This window comes from Hyaena hyaena, unplaced genomic scaffold, assembly GCF_003009895.1.
Source record: "Hyaena hyaena isolate Hyena2069 unplaced genomic scaffold, ASM300989v1 scaffold_69, whole genome shotgun sequence".
NCBI classification, from domain to species: Eukaryota; Metazoa; Chordata; class Mammalia; order Carnivora; family Hyaenidae; genus Hyaena; species Hyaena hyaena.
This window is the reverse complement of record NW_024080702.1, coordinates 1017273-1037373: the sequence shown is the minus strand read 5'-3', so window position 1 is coordinate 1037373 and position 20101 is coordinate 1017273. Positions and strand designations below refer to the sequence as shown.

The 20101-nt window shown below is 66.5% G+C and overlaps 1 protein-coding gene and 1 long non-coding RNA gene across 2 annotated transcripts in view; one reads left to right on the top strand and one right to left on the bottom strand.

Annotated features, from left to right (window-relative positions):
* The first annotated feature begins 5488 nt into the window (after window positions 1-5488).
* PTP4A3 (protein tyrosine phosphatase 4A3) overlaps window positions 5489-20101 on the top strand; it is a 33137-nt gene continuing 18524 nt past the window's right edge. The window contains exon 1 of the mRNA XM_039233008.1: window positions 5489-5536. The gene's annotated coding sequence lies outside the window, so the exon portion shown is untranslated. The remainder of the gene's footprint in view (window positions 5537-20101) is intronic.
* LOC120232347 lies at window positions 13428-20000 on the bottom strand. Its single transcript, XR_005528546.1, has 4 exons — window positions 19837-20000; window positions 15427-15576; window positions 14014-14249; window positions 13428-13608 (listed from the first exon to the last, which is right to left on the bottom strand). It is a non-coding gene; the product is annotated as an uncharacterized LOC120232347 (long non-coding RNA).

The window sequence follows — 20101 nt, the reverse complement described above, 5'->3', positions numbered from 1 at the left end:
AGGGGGATTCCTGTACCCTGATATAGGGAGGCTCCTGTACCCTGATTTGGGGGGGCTCCTGTACCCTGATTTAGGGGGCTCCTGTACCCAGATTTTTCTCCGCGGTCAGTTGTGCCTGCTGTGCTGTTTCCCAGCAGAGAACCAGAGATGTAAACAGTCAGGTGTGTCAGGATGAAGTGTGTTTTGCATGGAGGCACCAGACACTGCCGCCCTCAGCTTATGCCCAGCGAGCTCCCTGACACATGCCCAGCGAGCTGCGTGTCGCCTCCCTGAGGCAGCCTGAGGACAGGACCAGCCCAGGTGCTGGAGCCAGGCGAGGGCGCCCCCTGGGAAACGCGCTGTGTGTGCACAGGTGACGTGGGGCTGGGCAGCGCCTGGTCCCCCCTGTTCCTTGTGAACAGACTCTGAAGAAAATCCCCCAGAGGAGTTTCGATGCTGTGGTGCCCGGGGTGCTTGGCTGGCCTCCTCTGGGGGGGTGGGCATCTCCCCAGCACTGAAGCTGGACTGCAGGGGCGATCCCCTGTCTGGGCCGCCCTGCCCACCTTGTCGCCCAGTCCCCGGAGGGCAGGGCGCATGGCATACCCACCCCCGGGGCCCTGCCCTCACCCCCAGAGCCTACGGATGGCCACTGGGGGGCCTGGGGCCGCTCGGGGTGTGTGCCCTGCCGACGGTGGCACTTCCTGTGACAGGGGACTCACTCCATCCTTAGGCCGTATTTTCAGACATGGCAGCTTCCTGGGAGGAAGGGCTCAGCCTCCTTACAAACTCTACCGCGGAGAGGGGACGGGGGACAGCAACCCAAGGCGGTGTGAGGAGCCTGGGGTCCCCACCTCTGCCAAGGGGCCACCGTGAGCTGGCAGGCCATACTGCCCCCTGGTGGCCGCCACTGCAGATGCCGAAGCTCCGCCGGTCTCTGCGGCTCGCGCTCGGCGCTCGCTCCCCTCCCTGTGCGCCTGCCGCGGGCGATGCAGGGGCTCCGGGCAGGCCGCGTGGAGAAGACAGACTCACAGATGTGGACTCTCCAGGCTTGCGGAGGCCTGGCGGGGGCCCCTCACGGTCCCTGGGCTCACGCGGGCTTGTCCCGCGGGTGCGGGAGGTCGGGGACCCTCGGTTCGGTCAGGGCTCCCTGGCCCGGACCCACCGTTTGCGGGAAGTGTTGTTAATGACCGGCCCGGTCTTCCCACAGACACCACGAGGCGGCGTCCGCGAGGCGCGCTGGGTCCCAGAGCTGCCCACCCCGCGCCCTACTGCCCCCTGCGGACCCGGGGGGTGTCCGGGCCTGTTTGCTGGTGGCAGCCGTGTCCAGGGGGTCCTCCAGCCTCTGGAGGGCAGGTCAAGGACACGGCTTGTGCAAAGTCCGGGAGGCGGGCTTGGGCTGGTGCGCTGGGGGCTCTAGACAGGGAGTTGGTCACCAGGTGCAGCAGGGGGCGCAGGCGGGCCCAGGCCCGGGTGGGGGACACACCTGGCTGCGCCGTCCTCAGGGAGGACTTTGCATGCACTGGAGCGCTCCTCTAACCTCAGCTTGGCACGCAGCCTCCCCAGCAGTGCGCCCCCTCCACAGACCTGGTGGGCCTCCGGGGTGCTCCCGACTGCGGCTGCGGGGACTGGGGAGCAATTCCGGGGGGCTCCCGGCTCCGGTCTGCAGTCCCCGGGCCAGCCGGGCGCAGGCACTCGACCGTCAGAGCCGGGGTCTCAAGCCACCAAAGGGCGCGGCAGCTGGAACTCCCAGGCTTAGCGGGGGATCCCCTGCCCTAAGCAGGGACTCCAGCCCACACCCCACTCCACCCTGGCCCTGGGAGGGGGACCCCTGTCTCCCTGAAGGGACCTGAGCCCCACCCTCCCCACACGGACTGGGGGCAGGCCTGTGTGCCCACGGGCGACGCCGAGGCTGGATTACCTCGCCCTGCTCTCGGGGATCCCTCGACCCGGGGAGCCGGCCACCAGGCCATCGCTGAGCACTGCCGCACCGTGAGGGACAGGGGCCACGGCCCACGCGGCGGCGAGCAGGCCCCTCACCCGGGGCGGGCCTTCCGGCCCCGCAGCCCCAGCCGTGACTGCCGCTCGCTGACTGGCCCTGCCCGGCCACTCGGCACTCCTGCTGCACCCACACTGAGAAGGGGCCGGCGACCACTGGCGTTTGCTGCCGTCTGAGACGCCTTGTTCCGCAGCGTGTGGACCAACGCACGCAAGTGCACACTTTGTCATCTGAGTAACGTGACTGCATCACCGGACACCCAGAGGGGCGACGCGCCACCCTCACCGCCCCTTCACACCAGAGTCCCCGCTTCTCCAAGCCTGCTTTCCTCTTCCTGTTTGGAACACGGTGCGGGTCCGCTTGCCCTGGTGGCCCAGCCTTGGGCACGGGGGTGCATTCGGGGTGACGCCAGGTGAGGGGGCATCATGGAGGCCTCAGTGCTTCCAGATGTCCCCACGACGGTTCGTCTGCAGGCGGGGGACTGGGGTGTGTGCCCGCTGGTGAGGCCCGTCCTGGGGCGTTAACGCCCCCGGGGCTCGGCGCACACCAGGCGCAGGCACTGCCAGGGTGGGGAGGGGCCCAGCGCGCCCAGAACGGGCCGCCGCCCCTGCGGCTGAGACGGCGGGTCTGGGGTGCGACGTGGCATCAACGGCGCAGTGCACGCTTCTTCTGCATGCACACGTGCTCCCGCGCGGAGCTTCTTTTGTCCGACTTAACAGTAACCACCAATTCTTCTTTCTTTGCTCACATTTGACCCGGGGGCCTGAGGAAGACCTTCAGGGATCCTTCAGTCCTAGGAACGTTTACTGAGCACCTGCTTGGTGCCGGATGAACGAGCCTCGCACAAACGAGCACCGTCTTATCCTCTGAGGTTGGAATCATGGCTACGACCCACTCTCTGGACAAGGAAACTGAGGCCAGGAGAGGTTAAAGGGCACAGCCCACTGACAGGGGCTCAGAAGTGGAGGCGGGGCCCGCGGCCCACCTGTTGCCCCCGAGACGGGCTCTCGGCCCCTCCCTGTGGCCCTGCTGCTCCTGGGGCCCGGCCTGCTGGACTGGAGGCCGCTTTCTGGAAATCCACTTAGCACTGACCTCATCTCTGTCCTCCTCAGAGCTAATCTGCTAATCCTGCCCACCCCCCGCCGCCCCTGCGCTGTCTGGATGCTCCAATACCTCCTCCTCTGCCGGCCCCTCCCCTCCCCTCAGCTCTGCTCGCAGGGAGGGTGCAGGCAGCTCCAGCGACCAGGAGCTGGCGGGGATGGGAGCTGTTCCGGGCACCCTCCCCCAGTCCCAGGGAGGACTCGGGCGGCTGGCACTCAGGCCCGGATTCTGCCTCTGCCTCTCCCAACCCGGGCATCACCTCTTCCTCCCGCACGAGAGGAGGTCAGCTCTGAGCCGCCCTTGCCCACCGTGAAGTCAGGGTTCTTCCTTTCTCCCCCCCGCCCGCCTGTCCCGCTGGCAGTGTGCGGGCTCTGCCCCCCAGACCTGGGTTAGAGCCCCGGCTCTGCCCGAAGCGAGCCTCAGTTTCCTAACTTGCACAGCGCTCCTTCCTCCGCAGGGCATGGGGTGTGGTGCTGGGAGAGACCGCACAGGCGCCCGCACTGATGCCAGGCACGGGGAGGTGAAACGGACCCCAGCCTGTGAGCCCCTGGGGAAGGCCACACGGCCCGTCCCCCAGCAGAGGGGGCCGGGGTAGAAACTTCCTGAGATTTGAGGTAGGGGAGGAGGAGGGGAGGGGTGCAGGCACCAGGTCAAGCCAAACATTAAAAACGGATTAACAACTGAAACGGACCCGAAAGCCCCACGGGCAATGGGTTGCCTCGGTGGTTGCCGAGACCCCCATTTCTGTGGAGGGTTCCTTTTCCCCAGGACCTCAAACCTGGAGTGCACCCCTGTTTCCCGTTCTCTGCTTCATGGCACTGAGGACAGAAAACTCCAGCTTTGTGGTTAAACAGGGAGGTCTGGGCTCGGTCGACTTCCAACTTGCTGTGTGATCTTTGGAAGTTGCTTAACCCCTCTGTGCCTTATCTACAAAATAGGGAGAACAATTACCTCATGTGTGGGGATGAAATAAACTGATGAACTGAGATTCGAACTCAGGTCTGCAAGGCTCTGTCCTCTGTCCCCCTGCTGACTCTAATTGGGGGTCTCCGGGCGCCATCTGATCACCCCATCTATGAACGAGCACACACCTGTGCCAGATGCTGGTGCGAATGCTGGGGACGCAGCTGGGGACATGGGGGGGGGGTCCTCAGACCATGATCAGTGTCGTGTGTAACTGCTTGGTGGGATCTCCGGCAGAGCTGAGTGAGGGGACGGCTGGTGGAGACTGAGCCCTCAGAGGAGACGGCAGCTGAAAGGGACAAGATGTGAAGGACGGCACCACAGGGATGGCCTGGGGCAAAAGTTTCCACGCAGAAGGAACAGCAAGTGCAAAGGCCCTGGGGTGGGATGGACCCTGGCTGTTGGGGGAACGGCCTGCAGGTGTGTGATGCCGTGGCAGCATGGAGCCTGGAGGAGCAAGCCCTGCCCAATCAAGTGGCCCTGGGGCCAAAGTGCCACCATGAAGGATTCTGCAGAGCAAGGGGAGGGCCCTCACTCTTGCCTTCCGGGGGTCACAGTGGCTGCTGAGGGCGGGTGGTGGGACGGGCATCCTCCCCAGGAAGTGGAGGCGGTACCAGAGCAAGCCTCCACCCCAGGGCGAGGGTGGGGCTGGTGCATGGGACTGGCATCGGGGGAGGCCGGCGTTTCCACACCTACCTCTCTGGTGCCCCTCCACATGCCACCACGGGCCTGGCCACGAGCTCCCTAGGAAGTGCTGATCCAGAAGGGGCCTCCCTCACCAGTCCCCAGGGGGCACCTTACAAACCCCCCAGGGGCTGGCGGGCGGCTGACGCGGCGCGGGCACCCGGCCGGCGCAGGTGGCACAGAGAAGCGAGCAGTGCTGGGCCTCACTTCTACCGGGGTCTCGGCAGCCCTTACAGAGACAGCTGCTGCCTTCCGGGCATCTGCGTGCGGGCCTGATGGCCGCTTCCGGGAGCCCACCTTCCGGGGCCCCCGGACAGGAGAGGCCTGGGGGCCTCCAACCCTGGTCTGACCCCAATGCCACCGCTGGGTGACTGCTGTCTAGGCCCCACCCTCCCATCAACGCCGCCCGCGCATCTGGGGCTCAGCGCCCGTGGACAATCGGAGTTGAGGCATCTAGAAGTTTCGTGAAACCCTTGGCCTCCAGACCACCTCTTCTCTCCATCCTCACTCGGGGGTCAAACGGGCCCTGACCCCTCCAGGCGGCCCGGCCGTCTCAGGGCCAGGCCGGCCGGGAACCAAGGTCAGGCCCCCGGCTCGCTCCCCGTGGCCACACCCCTTCCCACGCGGGCGGGGCCTCCGAGGCGCGCGCGCGCGGCCGAGGCGTGGGGAGCGCTCTCATTGGGCCGCCCCGCTCACGTGACCAGACGCCCCGGCTCGCGCGCCCGGAGCCGGGGCCGCGCCTGCGCGCGCCGCCCCGCGTGCGCGCGCGCGCGCCCCTCCCTCCGCCCGTCGAGCCGGCGCCGGGACCGCCAGGTCAGTCTCCTCGGCGCGCGCTCGGGCGGGGGCGCGCGGCGCGGGCGCGTGGGGCCGTGGGCGCGCAGGCGGAGGGCGGCCGCCTCCCGCGCCGGGCGCGTCCCGGGAACCCTTGCCCTGGCCTGGCGGCCGCTGGGGCGCGAACGCGGGCCTGGGCGCGGCCACGTGCAGGGGCTCCGCGGGGAGGCCGGGCTCGGGGCGCAGCCGGCGCGGCTGGAAGGGCTGACCCCGCTCCCGTCCCTGCGCGGCGGGTGACGCCTGTTCCGAGTTCATCCCCCCGAAGTTCCGGCCCGGGATCTGGTTCTGCCCAGTTTCTTCATCTGCATCGTCTGGGGGCACTTGGTCTCTGACGCTCTCGTCACCAGAACCCCACGGGCTCCCCCGGCCTCGGGTGGGACGGGTTGGCAGCGGCTGTCGCGGAGGCTGAGCTCCAGGTCCCGGTACCAGGACCGGGTCGGCAGCCGTGTCCCAGATGCCACGTGCCCCCTGGGCCCTGCTGGACAGCTGGTGGTTGGGTGGGTGGCGCGCTCAGCTCCAAGCCCGCAGAGTGCTTCCGGGGTGTAGTAGGGCGACCTCTGAGGCTGGTGCCGGGCTACCGAGGTGAGGCTGCCCAACTGGGCTGTGACAGCAGCTCTGAGGGCGGCCCGGGGTCCAGACCATCAGGTCACAGCCCACGTGGGCACCCCAACCCTGGCTGTTAGGCATGCGCTGCACCTCCTCTCCTGGCCCGCGGGCTCCGTGGGTTCTGGGCTCAAGGGGTCCGGTGCCTGGGCTGCAGCAGCATGGGGTGTCGACCAGACCGGGTCAAGGGAGGGCGCCTGTGGTCTTGCCCAGAGGCCTCTTCAAAGCTCTGTGCTTCCACCACGCTTCACTGATCTCCTCCGATCCCCCCGGGAGGTTATTAACCCCATTTCTCAGATGGGGAGGCTGAGGCCCAGCGAGGTGGGGTCAGGTCCACCTCATCTGCAGATCTAACCAGAGCCTTGGTTTTCCCATCTGTGAAGTGGGTGCTGTCTGGCTACCCTGCAGGCTGCTGTGAGGAGCCAATGGGAGAGGCATAGAGCCCGGGGCCGAACCTGAGGCAGGCCTGGGGGTCTCCCCACTACTACCCAGGCCCCCCTCACTGCATCTCTTCAGGGAGAGAGGCTGCCCTGACCACATGGGATTCCCAGGCTGCTCCTCGAAGGCCCCTGTGAGGAGCTGGTCACCCCAGGCTGGAATCAGAGGTGGGTGATGGGGTCAGCCGCAGAACCCTCTGGCTGGTGGGGCAGGGCGGCTCGCGGGCCTCCCCTCCCCCCGGGTAGTCCATGTGGTGGGAGAAAATGCGGGTGGTGATCCAGGCTGTCTCCTGGGCTTCCCGGCTCCTCCTTGCGCTCGCTCTCCTCCAGGACACCTTCCCCAACGGCCCGGGTGAGGCTGGGGGCCCCAGCTAGTCCCCCCGTCTCCTCAGTACCAGCTTGGACCCCGGCCAACGCAGTCAGCAGCGTGGGCGAGGCGGGCAGTGGGGAAGCCGGGCAGCTGGGCTCCTTTCTTAGACAATGGGGTTTGGAAGGTGAGGGGGTCCTGGAGGTGCCGTGGGTGGGGGGCTCCACAGTGACATCAGGGCACTGGGCAGGCCGTGCTTGAAGCATCAGTCAGCTTGACTTCATGCCCTGTTGTTGGGAAGAGGAGGACACCGTCGGCCCGAGCTGGGGTGCGCCCGCCCTGCCCCCCACTGGGGCCTGTGCTCATGATCTCCTCGGGGGGCTCACATCCAGACGTGGGACGCTGGTGCCTCACCGGCCGGCAGACCCTCGCAGAAGAGGGGGTCAAGTGGAAAGGGCACTGGCCTCTCCAGGCAGCATTAGGCTGGAGCTGTGGTGGCCAAGGGCCGGCGATGATTTCCCCCAAGACTGTGGCCCTGCCTTTGTGACCCAGAGGCTCCAAACCTCACTGTAGGCTGTAACCAGACGGTGCACTGGGGTTTCTGTGGCCAGCCCTGCCCTGTGCCCTCTGTCCGGGCCCGCCGCCCCCCCGGCTGTCCCGCCCCCACTCAGCCCCTGTGGCTGCCGCCTGCTGGCTCTGGTCCCTGGCACCCCTCGCTGCCCCCTGGCCTTTCCCCGTTCAGGAAGGTCCGGATTTCGAGTTTCTCGCCAGATACCTAATGCCTCACCCCTCAGTTTCTTTTTTCTTTCTTTCTTTCTTTTTTTTTTTTTTACAAATAGTTTATTGTCATATTAGTTTCCACATAACACCCAGTGCTCATCCCCACGAGTGCCCTCCTCCATGCCCATCCCCCCCCCACATCCATCAGTCCTCAGTTTTTGTCGGCATTCAAGAGTCTCTCATGGTTTGCCTTCCTCCCTCTCCCCCACCATTTCCCCCCTTCTTCTCCCCCTTGTTCCTCCGTCATGTTCCTCCCAATCCTCCTATACGTGCAAACATATGGTATCTGTCCTTCTCTGCCTGACTTATTTCACTCAGCATAACACCCTCAAGGTCCATCCATGTTGCTACACATCACCCCTCAGTTTCTGTGCCTGTAAAATGGGAGCCGCAAGCTGTGAGGTCAGTCACCTGGGTGGCCACCACCCTGGGGCTCAGAGGGTGTGCAGAAAACACGCCTTCCCTCCTTCCAGCCGGGACCGTCACCACGGCGCGTGCCTCCTGTCCTGCGGGCAGTGGTCCTCGGAGGGCCCGGCACCTCTGGGGCGCAAGGTGGCTTGGAATCTGGCTCCAAACAGCCAGTCAGGCTTTCCCTTCTCCCCATGCCCGCGAACTTGAGAGCCTACTGGGTGCCAGGCCCCGAGGAGCTGGGCCGGGACGGCCACGGAGCCAGCAGTGAGCCGAGAGGAGGGAGGCGCACCGGGGCTCGCGCACACGGGGCGCACCTCACTTCTGCTGGCATATGCGCTGGGAGGAACGGAGCAGGGTTGGGGGCCAGCAGGTGGTGGAGAGGGCGGCATGGCTGTGCCATGTGGGCCACATCCCTGCCGAGCCCCCTCACACCCTCCTCTTGCTTGGGACTGCCACGCGGCGTACCCGATGGGGCCGTGGGTGCTGCCTAACGTGCCCAGGTTTTCCGCCAGGTACTGGGAACAGGGCTTGGGACGGTGGGGGGGGGGGCGCTCTTGCAGCCTCTGCCTTCAGTGCCGGGTGTTCAGGTGGGGGGTGGGAGGGTGATGGGGCCTGCTGGGGGCCCACGGCTCAGCCTTTCCATGTACTGTTTCCCCGACCAGGAAGCCGGGCCCGGGGGGACTCCGAAGGCCGAGGGAGTGAGCCCGGATTCCTTTGCAGAATGTGGCTCTGTCCACATCCCCATAGACATGTCTGATGTCTTCTTCCACCGCTGCTTTGGGAGGCGGATGTAATAGCCCAGCTTACAGGTGGGGAAACTGAGGCTCAGAGAAGGCAATTGCTGTGGTGTGTTGGGTGCCTGCTGTGTGGGGTTCCTGACTCCATCCTGGTCTACACCCCTGACAACGGGAAGCAGTGTCCACCCATCCTACAGTGAGAGGCTGGGGCTCAGCAAGGCTCCTCGCTTCCCCGGGTCACATGGCCTTCAGGCGGTGGTGGCTCAAGGGGGGAGGCCCCTTCTGTGTGACCCTGCGTCGAGCCTGGTGACCCCAGACCCTTGGTGGGCTGGGAGGCGTTCCTGTGGGTGAACTGGAGGGCCAGCCTGGGTCGGGGTGGCGGGAGCCAGGAGGAGGGCCCTGTGTCCTCCATGCAGGACCCCTCCGGGGATGAGGGGCCGCGCCTGGAAGGTGGCTCCAGGGTCCCACTCTCCTGCTGGGTGACCCTCGGGGTGGGCGTCCTTGCCAGAGTCTCTGTTCTCTACCTGCAGGTGAGGGCTGGGCCAGATCAGCGACGGGTCGGAGCAGAGCCCGTGGGGGCCTGGCTTCCCTGAGGGGTGGTCCTAGAAGTGGGAGCACCGGGGGCATGGCTCCCCCTGCAGGTAGTCTGGGCGTCTTGGGTGCACGGCTGGGGGCTGATGTGCTGGAAGGCGGCTCCCGGCTCCCGGCCGAGGACGTCAGGTCTCCCAGCCTCCAGACCGGGCTGCCAGGGCACAGCCGATGACGGGTCATTGGCTGTATGGCTTCGGGCCAACTCTTCTCCTCTGGGGTCTCAGTTCCCCCTCTGCAGACGGGGGGCTCTGGCCTGCCGTCCTCTGTCCCCACAGCCCCTCCTGGGAGCTGCCGCCGCTCGTTCCCACGGCCTCCCTGGCCACAGAGACCCCGAAGCCAGGGCTGGCCCGGCCGGCGGAGGCGGGCTGACAGGCAGGCGGCCCTGCCCCGTCCCCTTCCCATGGGACCGGGGCTCCCAGCCACTCTCCTGGGCCTGGGGCCCCTCTCGTGACTCAGGCTTCCTGGAAGAGGCGCGGGAGCGTGTGGAGCATTCCCGCCACCCGGCCAGGGTTCCCGCCCGCCAGCGCTCGGTCCCATCACCGCGCCCGTGCCTGCCTGTTCTTCTCGCTTGCCCCTCCCCCAGAGGGCGCTCCTTTCTGCTGGCGCCCCTCCCGCATCAGCGCTGGCCTGGGGCCACCGGCCCCCTCCTCACTCCCTGCCTGGCGGGGCCCTGCCAAAGCAAACATTCCCTCTGCTTTCATCTCCCTGCCGGGGTCAGCTGGGGGCCCCTCCCGGGCTACCCTCTGGCCGGCCGCCCGGTGGCCTGTCCGCTGGGAATTGCCACGTGGGATTCGGGGGGTGCCTGGGGGTGCCCGGGGCTCCCCACAGAAACCTCACTGTCCTTCCACACGGCCCTGCAGGAGCCCAGAGCCATGGTCCGCACTCTGCCAGGTCTCTCTGGGTGACCCTGGCCCACCCCTGTGCTTCCTGGCCTCAGTTTTCTCGTCTGGAGAATGGGGAGCTTGGAACACACCACGGACCTCACAGCAGGCTGGGAGGGAGGTCAGGCCAAAGATGGCGGCCTCGGTGGTGACCCTCCAGCCACCTGGGCCAGGCCGCTGCTCCCAGCCCTGCGTCTGCTCTGTGTCACCAGGTCACAGCAGGCTCTCTGTCTACCCTCACCGGGGGCCTGTGACCTTGGGAAGCGCAGCGCACGGTGACTTGGCTTCTTTATGTGTCCTGTGGTGCTCTGGGGCTGGGGCGGGCCTGGGGGGGAGGGCACAGGCAGCACCCCTGCCCCAGGGGCTCATGTGGGGGAAGGGGCGGCATTGAAACAAGGCTCTCATAGGTCCTTATGGTTGAATCCAGGTTTAGTGGTGGTCCTTACAAAACTCAAACAGCCCAGGCAGTTTATGATCTGGGCCCCGGGGTGTATGCCTGACGTCAGGGGGCCGGCGGCCCGCGCGAGGTGTTCTCATCTCACTCGGAATCTCCCCTACTTGGTCCACCATGGAACTCTCTCCAAAAGCACCCCGTCTCTGGGTCTGGAGGGGCCCTGTGGATTAACCAGTACCTGCCCCCGTGATCGCCATCTTGGCTGCTGGGTAGTCAGATGAGCAGTGCAGGCTACTGGCTTCGCCTTGCCTCTGCCTCCCCGGGCCTCTCAAGGGGCCACCCAGGCCCGCGCTGGCCCCTGCTGGGGGGTGGGGAAGGCAGAGAGGGGTGGTCCTGATGCTGGAAGAGACCCAAGGGTGAGCAAGACCCCTAGAGAGTGTGACTCTCAGACTTTGAGGTTGCGGTGGGACAGGAAGTCAGGGTGGCCTTCTGGGAGGAGGAGGCATCTGGCCTGGGCACCACAGGAGAAGGGAGGGCTCCCGGGGCTCAGGGCCTGAGTTAACTGTCACTGCGGCAGCTCCATCAGCCCGCTGCTCAGGGTGGTGGGTGGGAGTGGGCAGGGATGGAAGGTAAGCGGGTGGTGCCCAGGCCTGCTTGGCCCTCCCCGAGTGGCCTGGAGCCAGGACCGTGTGTGTGTGGGGAAGGGGGAGCGGACCCCTTCACAGCACGGCCACCAGCACACTCTCCCCTCTCTGGCCTCGGTTTTCCCTATCCCTGAAGTGGGGCTGAGCGACCCATCCCCAGTGGTGGGGTGGGAGCCTGATAAAGAAAGGGCATCTGGTGAGCAGAGAGGAAGTCCTGCTTCTGGCCTTTGGCCTAACTCGCCTGCCTGTGCCTCAGTTTCCCCCTCTGTAAATGGGGGCGGCGATGTTGGGAAGCGAAGAGGGGCAGTGGGTCCAGGCAGCCTAAGTCGCGCAGGGGGTGCCCTGCTGATGAGGGATGCGGACCCCGCCCCCCCGCTCTTCCATGACCTCGGCGACCGGGATGTTCCCACGGCCGGGCAGCCACAGGAAGCCATCTGGAGGCCTTGTTTACCCTCCCCCCAGCCGCCCTGGCAGGAAGTCACCGGAAGGGCTGTCCCGAGGGGCCCCCAGGCCTGTGAGGACAGCCGGTGGCTGGGGGTCCCCAGTGGGGCACGGAGGACTGACGGGGTGGAGCTGAGTGGCATGCGGGCTGGAGTGTGGGTGCAAGTGTCCATCGGCGTGTTCATCTGTGCGTCCCGCCTGTGGCCACCCCTTACCCGGCGTGGCCGTGGCCCACGAGTCAGCCTCAGCCCCGGGGGGCCTGTGTGATGTTTGCGGAGTGGCCTCTAACGCAGGGGCAGAGGAAGAGCCGTCCGCAGCAGCTGAGGGTCCAGGAGGGGGTGTGCAGGGGAGGGAGGCAGGGGAGAGGGTACAGGGAGGCCGTGGCCTCTGGGAGGGTTGCTGAGGTGAGGGTGTTGGGGGTGAAGTAGAGAGGTGGGTGGGGCCCGGGGGCCTGGATCCTGACTGGGGGTGGTCCTGGCCCTGAGACCCTCGACTCTCCACGCCTCCCCTACGAGCCCCTCAGCTCAGCCTGCGGGTCTGGTCAGGGCCTGGGCCTCTGCCCCTCGGGACGTGCCCAGCTGCCCTGGCATTTGCAGCGGCCCCGATGCCCACTGACTGGTCTGAGCATGGCTGGCTGGGCCCGGGGACAGTTCCCACGGGTGCTGCCAACTGGGCCTGCCCGGCCCGAGGAAGGACGCCGACCCCAGCAAGGCCTGGGGGGCCGGGGGTGGGGGGTCAGACGGCCCTGCCGGCCAGCTGTGGGGAGCCGCGGAGCACGGCCGCCTGGCTTCTTCCTGTCCTCCCTCCCCTCCCCCCTCCCCCCCTCCAAGCTCTCACCGCTTGCCCTCCCCTTTCCCCGCCTCCCCCACTCTGTTGCAGGGTCCCTGAGAGTGTGCTGGGGTTTTGGGGGCAGGGTGAGTGTCTCCCCCTCCCTCCCATGTGGAAGTGAGCGTGAGAACCAGGGCTTTGGGCGGATCCGGGACGGGGATCTGGGACGGGGTGGGGGGTGGGGTGGGGGTGGGGTGCGCGCTGCGGGGATGTGTCCGCCAGCCGGTCCTGGTCCTCGGTGACATCGGCTGTCCCAGAGGCGGCCGGGCTGAGGGCAGGCAGCTGCAGCCTGGCCTGGGGGGGCGGGGCACTGGGCACTCCTGAGCGCCTACTGCACACCAGGCCCACTAGTCAGCACACAGCTGCCCTCCGGGTGTGGGTGCCCCGTCTGCAGAGCCTGGGCTGACCCCAGGTTTGAGCACGTCAGCCTTGCCCCTGCCTTGTACCCACACGCGGGGTCCATCGGGGAGGGAGGGACGAAGGATGCAGGGTGTAAACGGCGCGAGGGAGGCAGTAGCTGGGTGCCCTGGGCCCCCTCGAGGGGCTGAGATGCAGGGAGAAGCCTGGAGGGGCGCCGGGGGCTCTGGGCCAGGAGTCCAGAGCCTGGGGAGGCTGGCCTCACCTCCCCAGTCTTTGGGGCTCTCCACGTGCCTCCCCTGCTGCGAGGGGGCCCGCCTGACGCCTGGACCGAGGAGAGGAGCTTCTCCGTGTGTTGGCAGTGGCTCCTTGGCAGCTGAGGGTCCCTCTTCCTCTCTTGCTGTTGCTGGGGCTGTGACCTGCGGGCTCCCCGTCCCTGGGGTCACTGCCTGGTTGCTGTGGCCAACTTTATTTTCATGCCAGGAACTGAGCTGTTGTCCCCATGAGACCCCGGACCCAGAGCCCGGGCACGGCGTCCGCTAGGTGCTCACAGTGTCGGTGAGCTGCTGAGTGGGCCTCCGAGGAGGTGGGGGTTGGACGGGCAGACGGAGCCAGGGAGGAGCCCCAGGTAGGTGGCAAAGGCCTGGAGAGACAGCGTGGGATGATGTGGGGACAGAGTGCTCCCAGCACAGCGCACAGTGAGGGAAAGGGCCGGAAGCAGGACCATGCACCACAGCCTGTCTCCGGAAGGGGAAGGGGAAGGGCGGGAAGGCAGGTGGGGCTGCAGCAGAGAGAGGACAGTGGGGGAGGGCGTCCAGCGGGTGGGGCCTCAGGGCAGGGAGGCTGGCTTTTTCCTTCTGAGTGGCGTGTGTGCCACTGAGGGCTTCGGCCCTGGAGGACGGGGTCAGCCTAGCTGCTGCCGGGCAGGGAGTAGGGTGCACGCTCCCCAAACTCTCGGTGACCTCAGGCGGCCCCGGGCACGGCTGTCACCACCCATGGCGACTCTCCCGCCCACGTTGGGGATCCTGGGGAGTTTCTGTGTCCTCACCTGGTGTTTGATTCTCTGACGCACCTGGAGCTGGGGTTGCAGAGACCTGCCCGTGCCCTGCGGCGGGCTGAGAGCCGGTGGTCCCCCGAGCCTGCCTTCCCTGGGGAGCAGTTCCCTGGGGTCTCCCCGAAGGCTGGCTCACCGTTCTGCTCCCTGCCCTTTCCTGCCTCCTGGCCTTTTCTCAGGCTGTGCCCTGCGCCTGGACACACAGCCCTTTGCCCTTCTCAGGGGGTCTCCTGAGACAAAAGAGGGACAGCGTGTCCTTCAGCGTCCAGCAGGCCACCCGGCCCCGCTCTCCAGGGATGTGTGCACCTGCTGCTTATGCCCGGTGTGCCTGGACCCCGGGCAGTTGCCGCGCACGTGCAGATTTGTGTCCGACGGAGGTGGCCCTGGCACTGTCGCCCCTTCAACCATCACTTGTCTTGCTGTCCTGTCTGGTCTAGTGCTCCGTCACCGCGGGCCGGGAGCACTCCGCGCCCCAACCCTCCTCGGGGCTCCGTCGCCAGAGGAGCACTCGGCGCCCCGACCCTCCTGGGAACCAGCTTTGCTTCCCGCCGACTCCCTGGCAAATGAATGTATCCTTGACCTGGGCTCATTTGTGTGCGATGGTTGTGTTTGGAACTTCTAAAGTTGCTTTGACAGGGGCGCCTGGGTGGCTTAGTCGGTTAAGCGTCCGACTTTCGCTTAGGTCATGATCTCGCGGTTCGTGGGTTCGAGCCCCGCGTCGGGCTCTGTGCTGACTGCCGGCTCAGAGCCTGGAGCCTGTTTCAGTCTGTGACTCCCTCTCTCTCTGACCCTCCCCTGCTCACGCTGTCTCTCTCTCTCCTAGAAATAAATAAAACATTAAAAAAAAATTATAAAAAAAAATAAAGTTGCTTTGACAAATCTTTCCTGTCCTTTTTTTTTAAGTTTATTTAATTTGAGGGAGAGACAGGAACGGGCAAGCAGGTGGGGGAGGGGCAGAGAATCCCAAGGGGGTCCCTGCTGTCAGCACATGGAGCCCAACTTAGGGCTTAATATTACAAATTGTGAGATCATGACCTGAGCTGAAATCAAGAGTTGGAGGCTCGACTGAGTGAGCTCCCTGGTGTCCCCCTTTCCTGTCTGTGAAGGCCAGGCCTGCCCGGCCTGGAACCTGGGGGACCCCCTTACCTGCCCGGCCTGGAACCTGGGGGGCCCCCCTTACCTGCCCGGCCTGGAACCTGGGGGGCCCCCCTTACCTGCCCGGCCTGGAACCTGGGGGGGCCCCCTTACCTGCCCGGCTGCTGGGACCCCTGTCCGTCCCTGGCCTGCCCAGTGCCCTCGGCAGCCTGGTGCTCCCACCCCGTGCAGCGGTGCCCACTCCCCTGCCTGGACCTACAGGCCCGCACCCCCTGGCATGCCCTGTCTGCCCCTCCCCGGGTCTCTTCTCACCCGCAGTGCACCCAGGCCTCTGCAGGTTCTGGTAGGTAGGCTGGAAGGAGCCTCCTGCTGCTCCAGGGTGGGGCCTCGGAAGAACGGATGCCCGTGGGTGTGTTGAAACGGCTCCCGTGTCGTGTCCTGCACCCTCCTGGTGCGCCGTCCCTGCGGGCGACCCGGGAACAGAGCTGGAGGTGAGCCGGACACCAGTCGGCTGAGCAGAGATGAGCAGAGCGTGGTCTCCGCGCGGTGCAGAGGTTCTCAGCCACCAAGAGGGTGAAGTCCTGACCCAGTGACAGCCCACACGACCCTCGATAGCCTCATGCTGAGTGAAAGGGGCCGGATGCCGAGGCCACCTGGTGCCTGATGGCGTTTCTGTGAAATGTGCACCAGGGCGAATCCACAGAGAAATAATCCCCCGCTGCTGAGCGGCCGGCCGGGGCGGGCGGCCGGAGACTGGGGTGGGTGTGGGGCCGCCCGTTGAGGTGGTGGGAATGCTCTGGAGTCAGGTAGTGGTGGGGGCTGCGCAGAAAACACCCAAGTGTACTCCGTTCACGCTCCGTGAATTTTATCTCAGAAAACAAATGGGACCAGCTCCCTCCCCCGCAGTCTGGCCTGAGCGCGTTCCTCTCAGTAAAGTCTGCAAAATAGGATTAGCCCGGCTCTGCCCCAGCGGCCAGCACGCAGGGGCTTTATTAGCGCTTAGAGAGGGCGGTGACGAGGACACCTGCCGGCTGCGTGGCCGTGCTGGGGCTCCGCGAGTTTGGGAAGACAGGGTCGAGCCGCCCTTCCCCGCGCCTGAGCACCGTGCCCGGCATCGGCGAGCTTGGTCAGGAGCGCGAAGTGGCGCCGGCTCACCGACAGGTCTGTTTCCGCCCTGTGTTGTGATGCTACCCAGTGTGTCCTACCGCTGTGGGTCCGCGGAGCCGGGGCGGCCGTGCTCAGAGGGGCGCGGGGCACCCGGCCCTGTACGGGGCTCACAGAGCTGCTGCCAGGCCAGGTGATGCGGAGCGGGGCTTTGTCACCTCTAAAGTGAGTCCCTAGCCCCGTTCTGTCCCTGTACACCTGTCTGGTGACTTTGGTCTTGCCGGGTCTGGCGAGGACGGGGCCGCCATGCTGGGCACTCAGCTGGCTCTGGGCACCTCTGCCTGATGTGAAGACGGTACAGCCCCAGGGCCCCCAGCCCCCGAGGTGCTGACCAGCAGGTGCTCCAGGGAGCTGGCCTGGCTCTGGCAGGGGGGTGCGCTGAGCTGTGGCGTCCACCCAGCGGGACCAACTTCCTGGGCCCGGGGGCTGCTGGGGTGGAGACCAGCTCCTCCGAGCTCCCCCCACACCCTCCCCGGGGGGTCCCGGGCTGTCAGTGCTGGGCTTGCAGCCCTGGGGAAAGGGGGGCGGGAGCCGGCAGTGCTGTGCCAGGTGTGGGTCTGCCTGCTGGCCTGGTGGCACGGCCCCACCTGCTGCCGCCCCTGCCGTGCCCGCGGTGACGTCCAGAGTTGCTTGAGGGAGCCAGGGCCTGGTGCAGACCCTGGGCTGAAAGTTGCGTCAGCCCCTCATTCGTCGCTGGGGGGTTTCTGGTTCCCCATGGTGGGTCCTCGAGGCCCCGGAGAGGAGGGGTTTCCCTTGGGAGGATCTGTTGTGACGCTTCCCCAGTGTGTGGGACCCACAGTGCAGGTGGCGCTAGTGCTCAGCTCCCCGGGATGCGCCTTCTGTCTGGGAAGGCAGCTCCCATGGCGTTGCTGGGGCTGCCGGGAGGCAGCAGGGGCAGCGGTGAGGGTGGCCTGGCTGGGTGCTTACTGGGTGCCCGTCGGGTGCCTGCCCTCCCATGGCCGGCAGGCACCTCCTGGCTGCCCTGTTGGGCTGGCCGTCCCGCCTGTGTCCTCACAGTGGGTGATGCCTGCAGCCAGGAGCTGATCCCGATACCCGCAGCTCGCCACGCAGACCCGTGTAGGGACACCGGGCGGGGGGTGGGGCTGGTGGCCGGAGTGGCCCCTGCCTCCATCCTGTGTCACCATCACCGCGCTGACAGCCAGACTCAGAGCAGGAGGCAGGGAGGCCAGGCATGGGGACGGCCCCAACCTGCTGTTGCCGAGGCGGGGTTCTGCCAGGTGCCCTCGCCGCTGGTTCGTGGTGTCACGAACATTCTCGAAATGTGCCATCGGCTGCCCCCTCCACATCACCACATCTACAGAGGGACGCAGGCTCTGGGACATCCCGCTGGGAGGAAGCCCCCTCGGTGTCCCCAGGAACCCACGCGGAGAATCGCCGTCCTGAACCCGGGTTCTCCTGGGGGCTCAGGGTCCTGGCAGAGCCCCTGGGGGTGTCTGGCTCAGCGGAAACACTCAAGGGATTCAGACAAGTCTGCTTGGAAGGGAGGAGTCCTTTCAGGCCCCAGGAGAACAGCCATCCGCCGCCCCATGAAGGAGGAGATTCCAGGGAACCCATTTGCCAGATGATCAAACCGAGGCCCAGAAAGGTTGAGGGATGTGCTCATTGTCACACAGCTTGCAGTGGAGGGGCCAGGGTGGGAACCAGGCCCGACTCCCGAGCCGCTGACACTCTGGGAATGGTCGTCACAGCCTGAGCAAGGTGGGGCTTGCGCCACCTTTGAGGGGGAGTGCCACCTCATGGCCTCTCGGGGCCTCCGGTTCCCGGTGGCTGGATGGCCACTGGCACCCACAGGCTGTGACCTGTGGAGGGTAGAAGGGGGCTTGGGGTGCAGGCTGTACATGGTGGGCATAGCACTGGTGTCTCTGGGGTGTGGGCTGGGCCGTGCGGGGTTCCAGCCGCTGAAGGGCAGGAAGCAGAGCCTCTCTTGCCGTTTCAGAGAGGGGACGCAGTTCTTTGTCCACCCGGGGGTCCAGCCGGGGGCATAGCGTGGCCGCGATGGCCTGGAAATGCCAGTGGAGCCAACGTGAAACTTACACGCTGATGGTGCCGAACGGGCTTCTCGAAAGGGCGACGGCTCAGCTCAGAGAGGGACGTGTAGGCCCCTCTTGCTGTGTGTCCTGGGGGCAGCGACCTGTCCCCCTCTCTGGTCTTGTGGGGGCTCCGGGGGGCTGCATCCCGCTGCCAGGCGGGCCCAGAAATAGCTGTGACCTTGCGCACCCAGCTTGGCAGCGCCCGGGACCAGGGGGCCTACGTGCGCCCTGCTGAGTCCTCGCAGGGCGGTGGGGCTGGTTATTTTGGATGTGGCCTCCCGAGGCCAGGTCACAGCTCTTTCCCGTGGCTCCCAAAGGGCCGTCTGACGCGCGTCCACCAGGGCCTTGGCCGGCAGCCCTGGCCACCTCCGTGATCCGGCGACCCCTTCCTGCCCGCCTGACCCCCAGGGCCCCCGTGTGCTGGGTGGGGGCAGGGATTCCAGGGACAAGGCAGGCGCTGGGCGACGAGGCTTCCTGGAGCCCTGACCCCGTTGGAGGCCTGGGCCTTGGTTTCCCGATCAGCGGTGGTTTTAAGGGAAAAATGCATAGAAAGTGTCTACCTGGGGCTCGCCCCGAATCCTGGCTCAGGCACCTCGCAGCGTCGGGGCCTCAGGCAGGTCACCGATGGCACGGCCAGGGTCTCAATGTACTTATCCATAAAATGGGGTGATGGATGCTTCCAGGACTGCCTTGAGGATAAACGAGGGCCGGGGCCTGGGCTGAGAGCCTCGTGTGAGGCTGTTGCATGGAGGGGTCCTTGGGCCTCCCCACATTTTGCCCTGGGAGACCCTGGGCGCATCCCTGGGGTGTTCCAGGAGTGGTGAGCTGAGAAGCAGCAGAGCGTGGACTCAGGACGGGGAGCGGCCCGTGGACCTGGGTTCCAGCTGGGCCTCAGTCACCTCCTCCGACACGGTTTGTGCTGCTGCTGCTTCTGGCCAGGCTCTGGGTGTGGTGGGGAGAAGTGGCTGCCACACTGTGAGGCCCCGAGGTCCAGTCACCCCGGGTCCACAAGCTTCCTGTTGACAGTATCCTGCGTGGGCACACGGTGCTGGCCAGGCAGGGAGACTTGGCTGCTCTAGGGGCAGAGCCCCTCCCCGGGGGGTGCTGGGCTGCCATCTGGTCCTGTTTCCCAGTTGGGATCAGGGTACAGCGGGTGCGGCAGGGAGGGGCGCACTGCCTGCCTGGGACTGGCTGTGTGCGGGGCAGCCCCTCCCGCTGTCTCCTCACCATCCTGGGGGCCCTGTCCTGGCACTGTCCTGGCCTGAGGGGGGACCCAGAGCGGCTCCTCCACAGAGAGGGGCTGGGGCCCGTGGCCTTGCTCGATTTGGGCGGGCACATCAAAGGCAGCCGAATTTGGGGTCTGTTCTGCAGAGCCTGCCCATTATGTGCGTGCCCCGGCCCCCCCCCCCCCCCCCCCCCCCCCGCCAGGCTGTGTGACAACGCCACGGGCACTCGGGGGATGGGCACCCAGAGGGCAGGCCCTCAGGGGCAGACCTTGTTCCCTTACCTGTGAGGGTCTGTTATTTCCACTTTGTGCTGGTGACTCAGAAGGCCCGGAGAGGTGGGGACATGGTCCCAGGGGCACACAGCAGCCACAGAGAGGGATTTCCCAGTTGCCAGGGCGTTCCTGGGGGCACTGGTTGGGGGGACCTAGCCTTCTAGCAGCTGAGGACCCCTGGGGGGCCTCTGGCTGATTCTGGTGGGTGTGGCCTTGATGAGTAGCATCCCCTGTGAGGTCACATTGACCTTGAGGGCCACTGCACCCACCCCAA